The 9,607-nt window shown below is 47.8% G+C and overlaps 1 long non-coding RNA gene across 1 annotated transcript in view; it reads left to right on the top strand.

Moving 5' to 3' along the window:
• The first annotated feature begins 8,286 nt into the window (after positions 1 to 8,286).
• LOC115089527 overlaps positions 8,287 to 9,607 on the top strand; it is a 41,414-nt gene continuing 40,093 nt past the window's right edge. Inside the window, exon 1 of the long non-coding RNA XR_003856141.1 lies at positions 8,287 to 8,627. This is a non-coding gene — a long non-coding RNA (uncharacterized LOC115089527). The remainder of the gene's footprint in view (positions 8,628 to 9,607) is intronic.

Genomic DNA, 9,607 nt, shown 5'->3' with positions numbered 1-9,607 from the left:
AAGAGTAAGGTTAGGTGATGGTGGCATGGCAGGGGGTGAGTAGTGGTGTGGAATGGGGTGTGCGCACCCTCCTTAAGCTCACACACACTCCTTTATAGCTCTTTCCTTCTCCCCATATGTGTGTGTGGAGTGCGGTCAGAGAAATGGTGCAGACGATATGTGTGAGTGGAGGAACGAGTGTGTGTGTGGCTGGAGATACTTTTTCTGCCTCTCACACTCTATTTTGTTGCCCTATCTTCACCCCTGTGTGTGTGTGTGTGTGTGTGTGTACATGAGGAGGAGAGTTGGTGCTGTAGGTTGGGGGTGGGTGTGTATATATGTGTGGGTGTGCACGTAATCCCCCTTCTTTCTGATGCACTGCAGCTGGCTCTTACCCCTCCCTTCATGTTTGTGTGGGGGAATGGTGTAAGGGTGTGTGTGTGTGTGTGTGTGTGTGTGTATGAGGGGTCCATATGTGTGTATGGGTGCAGGTACTCTTCACTCCACCTGTGTGTATATTGGGAGGAGGGGGTGTGGGTGCAGGGGGGTGTCTGGGGGAGAGCAGATGGAGTGTATGCATTCTTTCCCCCTCCTCTCCCTGTGTAAGCATTAGGGAGGAGGTTGGTGATGCAGGAGGGGATGAGTTTCTGGTATGGTGTGTGGCTGGGAGCACTCTGTCTAAATTGCACTCTCCAATGTCTTCCCCTCTCCTCACCCCTGTGTAAGAGGGTAGGTGGGTGGGTGGGTGGCACGGTTGACGGGGGCATGGTGGAATGCTGCTATGTGTGTGACGGGGTGTGGTGGTGGTTTTGTGAGTGGGATTCTGGTGTGTGTGTGTGTGTGTGTGTGTGTGTAAGGGTTGGTGGTGGCTTGTGTGGGATGTGGAGGTGGTATGTGGGGAGTGGGGATGGGATGTGGGATGTGTGTTTGTGGTGGTGGCTTGTGGGATGTGTGTGCATATGTGTGGGGGGTGTTGATGTGTGGGACTGTGTGTGTGTGTGTGTGTGTGTGTGTGTGTGTGTGTGCGGACGGGGTGTGTAGGAGATGTATGCTGGTTTGGGATTATGTCTATATGTGTATGTGTGGCGGGGAGTTGCTTTGTGAGTATGGGGTAGATTTTAAAAGGTTGCACGCGGGCGTACATGTGCACGTGCTATCCGGCACGCGCACATGTACACCTGATTTTATGACTTGTGCGCGCAGGCACGCGCAAGTTATAAAATCCAGGGTCAGCGCACACAAGGGGGTGCACAATTCTGCACCTTGCATGCGCCGAGCCGCGCTGCCTTCCCCCATTCCCTCCCTGGCCAAAATCGCAGCGGCCTGAAAGGGAACTTCTCTTCCCCCTAACCTGCCATTCCCACCCCTTTCCCTAAGCTTTCCTCCCCCTAGCCCTACTCTAACACCCCCCAAAATTTTTATTTTAATTTTTGCGCCTGCCTCCAGGCAGGCACAAGATGCACACACCAGCAGCCTGCAGGCACGTGATCCTCCGACACAGTGGCAATGGCCGCTGTGTCAGAGGCCTCTGGCTCCGCCCACACCCTGCGCCGCCCCTGAACCACCCCTTTTGTAAAGCCCCGGGATTTACACGCATCCCGGGCTTTACGCACGTCGCCAGGCATTTTTGAAATAGGCCCGGCGCACGTAAGGCCATTTATATGCTTAACCCTTTTAAAATCCGGCCCTATGTGTATATGTGTGTGGGGGGATGTTGGTGTGTAGAATATATGTGTGCATTTGGAAGGTATTGGTATGTGGGATATGTGTATATGTGTGTGGGGGGATGTTGGTGTGTAGAATATATGTGTGCATTTGGAAGGTATTGGTATGTGGGATATGTGTATATGCGTGGGGGGGATGTCAGTGTGTAGAATATATGTGTGCATTTGGAAGGTATTGGTATGTGGGATATGTGTATATGCGTGGGGGGGATGTCGGTGTGTAGAATATATGTGTGCATTTGGAAGGTATTGGTATGTGGGATATGTGTATATGTGTGTGGGGGATGTTGGTGTGTAGAATATATGTGTGCATTTGGAAGGTATTGGTATGTGGGATATGTGTATATGTGTGTGGGGGATGTTGGTGTGTAGAATATATGTGTGCATTTGGAAGGTATTGGTATGTGGGATATGTGTATATGTGTGTGGGGGATGTTGGTGTGTAGAATATATGTGTGCATTTGGAAGGTATTGGTATGTGGGATATGTGTATATGCGTGGGGGGGGGATGTCGGTGTGTAGAATATATGTGTGCATTTGGAAGGTATTGGTATGTGGGATATGTGTATATGTGTGTGGGGGATGTTGGTGTGTAGAATATATGTGTGCATTTGGAAGGTATTGGTATGTGGGATATGTGTATATGTGTGTGGGGGATGTTGGTGTGTAGAATATATGTGTGCATTTGGAAGGTATTGGTATGTGGGATATGTGTATATGTGTGTGGGGGATGTTGGTGTGTAGAATATATGTGTGCATTTGGAAGGTATTGGTATGTGGGATATGTGTGTATGTGTGTGGGGGATGTTGGTGTGTAGAATATATGTGTGCATTTGGAAGGTATTGGTATGTGGGATATGTGTGTATGTGTGTGGGGGATGTTGGTGTGTAGAATATATGTGTGCATTTGGAAGGTATTGGTATGTGGGATATGTGTGTATGTGTGTGGGGGATGTTGGTGTGTAGAATATATGTGTGCATTTGGAAGGTATTGGTATGTGGGATATGTGTGTATGTGTGTGGGGGATGTCGGTGTGTAGAATATATGTGTGCATTTGGAAGGTATTGGTATGTGGGATATGTGTATATGCGTGGGGGGGGGATGTCGGTGTGTAGAATATATGTGTGCATTTGGAAGGTATTGGTATGTGGGATATGTGTGTATGTGTGTGGGGGGGGAGGATGTGTGTAGGTTTGGGGGATGGGGACATATGTCCGCCCATGATCTTTCCCCTTTCCCTATTTTTAGCACTCCTATCTTCTTCTATGCTTTCTCTTCTCATCTCACTCAGCCCTTCCATTCCCCTCCCTTCCCTTCCCTTCTCACCCACCCACCCCACTCTGGCACTCCTTACTGGCCTTGCCCCATCCCAACCAACCCATCCCAATCCCTCCTTCTTTCTTGCTCCCTAACCTCTCCCCTCTCCCTTTGGGTCACTTCCTTCAGCTGGTGGGGCCTGGGGGAAAAACCCTTCCAGGCTTCCTGAGGCTGGCCCCACGGCCCATCGTGCCTCCACTCCTCCCCTTACACTTTGGCTGACTCCTCCTACTGGTAGGGTCCAGGGCACTCCACCAGCCTCCCCACCACCCATGCTCCTTGCTTTTCTTCTCCTGGTGGGGCCCAGGGTTACCGCCCCAGCCCTGACACCACCATCACTTCTTCTTTTTTTTTTTTCTCTCCGCTCTGTGGCTCCACCCTCCTCCCCTCTGCGGCGGCCCCTGTTCCAAGGAACTCTGGGGGTGGATCACTGCATGGGCTCTTTGCTTACACGAGTGGAAGCATGTGCATTTTTCAAAATACTGCGGAGGAGTTCCCCTGTGTAGTTTTGTTTTGGTTTTTTTCTGAAAAATTACCCGCAGACAAAGCAGGCACAAATCTCTGTGGATAATTTTGTTGTTAGGCAATAATCAAAGCAAAACTAACCTGCGTTTTTTTTTTCTTTGATTATGGGTACAATACCTACCCCCGCAGAGTTTCCACCAGTGTGAGCACTTTTGATTATTGCCCCCTTAAACCTTTTTTCCCCATAGACATAGGGAGGATTAGTTTAAAAGGCATTTCTGAAGGTGAGAAAAAGACAGTGCTTTACCTGCAGAGATGTCCTTTTATAAAATCGCCTGCCCGATACGCAGATCAAAGTGCGTTCTTAGGACCTGTATGAGCACACTTTTTCCTGTGTTCTGGGATTTTAAGAAGCATGCGCACACATTTTCATGGAAAAAAAAAAACAACTAGCCACAGCAAATAGCAGGTGCATTAGTGGGCGAGCTGTTCCAAAATTATCCCATAAATGGGGGGAAACCCTTAAGTAACCTTGAGGTCCTGTGTGCAAGTTCTGAAAATTCTGCTGGCTGCGATGCCACAGATGCCTGAATAGGACCACGGTGCCACTAGCGGAAGAAGTCAGACCTCCAAGGATGGGTAAGAGGCAGATCCACGACATGAAAGGGGAGATGTCCCTGTTTTCATTCGTCTTTATTCCTCTTAATAATCAAATGAATGCTGAAGCCCAGTGTAGCATAACAGATGCTTCGACTTGAACAGCAAAAGTCATAGGGGCTAGTAGTTAATGATTTGGAGCCATTTTTAGTGTGTTTCAAAAACATGTGTCTCTCTTTTGCCTCTAACAGGGTTGCATTGTAGGTGGTGTGTGGTAATTTAAATGTAAAAGTGTGTTACAGGAAAAGAAGTGTTATTTATGGAGTGCAGTGCAAGTCAGACGATGATGCCAGGCTGGCATTCTTGTTCTGCGAATCTTTCCAGGCTCGCAACGCTGTTCCAAAAACAAACTACTCAAGCAGCAGCCCCACTCATAGGCCGACTGCTCAGCAGCATGCTGTAGCCAAGAGAAACAGTGTCACCATTCACCTAGCCCTCAGTTTGCAGTATGTATTGTAAGATCCAAGTCAGTGGGTGGCCTCATTGTTTCACGTGCACTGATTTTAAAATCTCTCTGTCCCATAGAGTAGGTTGGGTTTTTATTTTTAAACAAATTCATAATTTCAAGGAGAGAAAATAGCATGCAGTCTTGATTTTCCTCCACCAAACGATTGTCGGGCACCATTATTGTTACTTCAGTGTCACAAAAAAAGCTTACAAATTCTCTAATCAGTTATTTTCATTTCTCATTGTAAGTTCTTTTTAAGCCTACAGGCAATCCTTTTTGCTAATAGTAATTTCTTTCTTTCTTTCTCTTTCCTGGTTTATTTCCATCACTCTTGCTTTCTTACCAACTACTGTTGTCTCTGATGTTATGCCTTTTCCATAAAAATTTGAATAACATACACATACACACAGACTCACTCACACACACACACACATTCACACTCACGCACACACACACACACACACACACACATTCAAACACTCTCACACTCCCTCACACAATCACACACACACAGTCACACACACTCACTCACACACACACACGCAGTACTCTTACTTCTTTCTTGCATTAATAAAATCTGCTTCCAGTCTCAGGATGTTGTGATCGGCGGTCCGCAAGCTAACTCCGCGAACCGCCGCTCTCACCTCTTGGCCGGGCCTCCACTGTCTTCGGATGCTGCCGACATCTCCCTCCATGTGGCAGAAAGCCACCGGCCCAACCCGCCATACCTTCGATTGTTGCTTGATGTACGTGGCAGGATGCCACTACTGATTCCTTCGCTGCTGATGCCAACGATGACTTCTGCGCAATGCAGGCCTCCTTAGGCATGCACCTCAGGCCAGAAATTAAAAGGACTGTGGTGGGAAACCATTCCCCGCCCCACAGCTCCTATTGAAGACATCAATCTAAGGCCCTATAAGAGGAAAGCGCTGCAGTTACAACTTGCCTTGGCAACAGGTCTCCCTACTGTTCTCGGGTTTCTGTGTCTTCATTTCCAGCAGTCCTTGCCTTCGTTCTTCAGTTCAGCATTCTTGTCTTTTTTACCAGTCCTTGTGGTCAGTTCTTCTACGTCTTCTTGTTTGTCCGCCTGTTCTGTACCTCACCTTCCTGACCTGCCTATCTGTTCCTCCTTTTCCTTCAAACACATACCCGGTATATGACCTTGGCCTGACTCCTGGATATTCCTGAATACTGCCTGCCACTGACCATTATCTTCTTCCATATTCGCTTGACACGATGACCTTGACGGATCCCTCCACCTTCAGCAGAGGCCCCCACCTAAGACCTACTGGCCACAGCGTCCAAAGGCTCAACCTGATGGGAACGTGAACTGGTAAAGGCAAAATTCCAGTTGGACCTGTCTCATCTTGTTCCACCTGCCAATGGGGGGACCTGCAAAGCTCCTCCCTGCAGGTTGTCTCAACTCCACCTTGGTAAAAGGGTCCATAAATCCAACATAGGAGATAGATAGAAGATGAAAACTCTTTACCACCCTAGCCCACCATACCTTTCAATAGTGCCCTAGTGGTCTAGTGGGCATTTCTGCTGTTTAGTGGGGCCCGGAATGACCCCTAGGCTCCAGGCCGGTCACCACCATTTTACAAAATGGTGTCAACCAACTTTTAATCTTATCACGTGATAGTGGCAAAGGTTGGGTGGCAGCATTTTGAAAGATGGCATTGACCAGCCCAGAGCCTAGGGTGAGCTCCAAGCCCCACTAGACACCAGGGATGCCTACTAGACCACCAGGGCACTATTGAAAGGTATGGGGCGGTTCAGAGGGTGGATTAGGGTGAAAGTGGAACTGGGGGGGGGGTTATTTGATTGTGGGAGTGGTTGGATTGGGGGAGCAGGTGATTTAGGTTCAAGGAGATGAGTTGGGGAAGGGGGACGAGCCATCACAGCGTGACTTACAAAACTATTTTTTTAAATTGTATACCTTTGGGGACTTGGTCGTAGCTAACTTTTTGGCAAATAACATTGCTCTATTGTTAGGATTTGTGGGTACGTGGGCCCTGGGCTAAGGTGAGAGATGGTAATGCCCATGGGGAGGAGCCCCGTGAGCCTCACCGTCGGGAGGCAAGGTCTCAGCTGACGTCAGAAACAGCTCAGAAGTCTTAATTCGAGAAGTAGAGCAGCACTGCCCACGGAGCGGGGAGTGTAGAAGAATAGTCACACAGATACAGAGGTGCCATGGAGTCTGTGAAGTGGGGAATACCCAAGGAGGATACCTCAGTAGAGATGATACGGCAATGGTCCACAGAGCAGGGTACACCAATGAAGGTTCCTCAGTAGAGATGATACGGCAGTGGTCCGCAGAGCGGGGTACACCGATGAGGATTCCTCAGTAGAGATGATATGGTAAAGGGCCGCAAGCGGAGTACTCACAGTAGAAGTAGCGATGATTCTAGAGGAAGGCAGCAGTCCTAGGGGCAAGGCCCTTCAAGGAGCGGATAGCCAGAGATGAAGAAAGGGCCCCCGAGGAGCGAATACCCGGGACTAGGGATGTGCATTAGTTTGTAAAGTATTGGCAATCTGCAACGTATATGCCATATTTGTTGTATTCGTGGGGGTCACGAAACGTATGGTGAACCCCCACAAATACAACGATCACTAACGAATAAACCCCTACCCTCCTGACCCCCCCAAGACTTGCCAAAAGTCCCTGGTGGTCCGGGGGGGGGGGGGGCTGGAGCGATCTCCTGCACTCGGGCCATCGGCTATTGCTCCTACCATGTGACAGGGGCCAACCAATGACACCGATAGCCCCTATGACATAGTAAGGGCAAAGGCTATCGGCGCCATTTTGAATACCGGCAGCCGACGGCCCAAGTGCAGGGGATCGCTCCAGGACCCCTACTGGACCACCAGGGACTTTTGGCAAGTCTTGGGGGGTCAGGAGGGTGGGGGGTTGTAGTTAATTAAATTTAAAGGGTTGGGATGGGGTTTTTTTTGGGAAACGAATACATATGTAACTAATGAATGGATTGGGGTCCCCCGAGAATGGATGCAACGGATTTGGGTCCCAACGAATACGAATACCGATTGGGATGAATCCATCCCTGCTGCACATCCCTACCTGGGACGTCTCATGCCGAGGAAGCAGGAGCTGGAACAGAGAGTCCGTAATGAGCGAAGCGGATTCAGCAATGAGGGAACTCATTGCTAAGTCATAGGCAGACAGGACCAGCCGGCTTAAGAGTCCACGATGAATGACGTCATCCGGGGGGAATGCCCCCCAGGTTCCCGCCATGATGTGCATAAAACTGGCCCGAGAGCGCGCGCACCTAAGGAACTTTGAGGGCAACATGGCGGTCGGCAGCGTCCACACCATCCAAGGAGGCCCAGGAACAGGGGCAGGCAGGCCGGCGATAGCTGGCAGAGGCCACAAGTCCACCCAATGAAGTCAGTGCAGTGAGACAAGAGCGTAACATCTATCAAACCGTGTTATTTGATTTGCATAAAATTAGCTAGGCATGAGCTGCTTTGCATGCATTTGAAAAAAAAGTATGCATGCAAAGCAGCTCATTTTAATAGGGGTAGATTTTTTGGGAAAATACCGTGCCATATCCAGCATTTTTTACACATTATACCCTTATCAAAGCTTAGTAAATAATAATATACCTCTGTTTGAACTAGTTATCATCAAGAGACAATGAACTGTGTCACCTCCATTTCCACTCTACTTTTGAAAAGATACAAGGTCTAAATATTACATAAGTTCAGTCCAGACTGGACACCCCTTGACTTCATTAGATAACCTAAGCAGCTGGTGATTCATGCCTTCCAGGTAGCTATCCCGGAGCACCCTTCCTGGATCACAGAAGGTGGAATTCTCTTTGTGGTTGCTGTCATCTTGATAGACTAATTGCATGTCTATAATTTCTGGATGCTTTTCCACATTGCTATTTAATTTTTCTTTCCTCCTCCATGTGCACATGATCTCCTTTTGGCAACAAGATGCAGAAAACTGGGAAGATTATCGAAAGTCATCAGAATGGCTACCCAACTCAGGAAACAGAGATGCTATTTAGAGGTGAGTGGCAGTTTTCCCAACAATCTGAAACAACAATCTGAAACATGGAGCAGATACTATACATTAGATTAGATGGGATTTTTATTTTTTTTTGGGGGGGGGGGGAGTGAGGGTGGGATTTGTTACATCTCCATAATGTAGAGTTCTATCAGCTGTATTGTCCTGGAGAAAACTGGAGTCTTTTAAGGCTGTGAGACCTTTTAAAGGACCAACAAAAATAGGTCTTAAGAGCTTTCAAGGCCACACAAATCCCTTCTTCAGATGTTCAACATCTTTTATATCGGTCTATCAAAAGATGTCACATCCCACAAAGACTCCAGTTACACCTTCATGCATTTTTTTTTTTTGTGAGTTCCCTTAATAATTAGCTATGCAGCTATGAAAGAGCACTGAAGTGAAACCCAGTTGTGTGCGCTAAGGAATTCTCATGGGCCTTCCATGATAAACTGAGCTTAATGGAACTGTCGCTGTCGATAGCAGAATTACTTCCTGGAGAAAAGCATTATGGATGAACCTGACAAGGAACCTGGTTTTCCTGTCTTTGTTAATGTAAATTCTTGGCGAAGAGAGATTTTAAAATACACAGCACTGGCTCACTGGCTTTCATTAAAGATGAATGTCTTAAAAACCAGTTCACGAACCAAAATGCCAACATCTGACAGATTTGTACTTGGTTCATGTACGTTTGTCCATAGGGATGAACGGGCGGAATTTATACAAATGTTCATGAAAACAGGGAAAATAATGTCAGATAAGGACTGCAAGAACCATCTAGTCTGCCCATTCCTGATGCAATACAACAAAATCTACCCAGTCTTATGCTTTATGCTCACATCCTTGCATCTAAGGATCCAGTGCCTTATCCCAGGCTTCCTTGAATTCTGAAATATTTTTTGCTTCTACCATCTCTAGTGGGAGGTTGTTCCATGTATCCACTAGAGATGTGAATCGTGTCCTCGATCGTCTTAACGATCGATTTT

Source organism: Rhinatrema bivittatum, chromosome 4 (assembly GCF_901001135.1).
Source record: "Rhinatrema bivittatum chromosome 4, aRhiBiv1.1, whole genome shotgun sequence".
In the NCBI taxonomy this organism is placed as follows: Eukaryota; Metazoa; Chordata; class Amphibia; order Gymnophiona; family Rhinatrematidae; genus Rhinatrema; species Rhinatrema bivittatum.
Note: the sequence above shows the minus strand (reverse complement) of the source record. Positions and strands in the feature narration are given on the sequence as shown.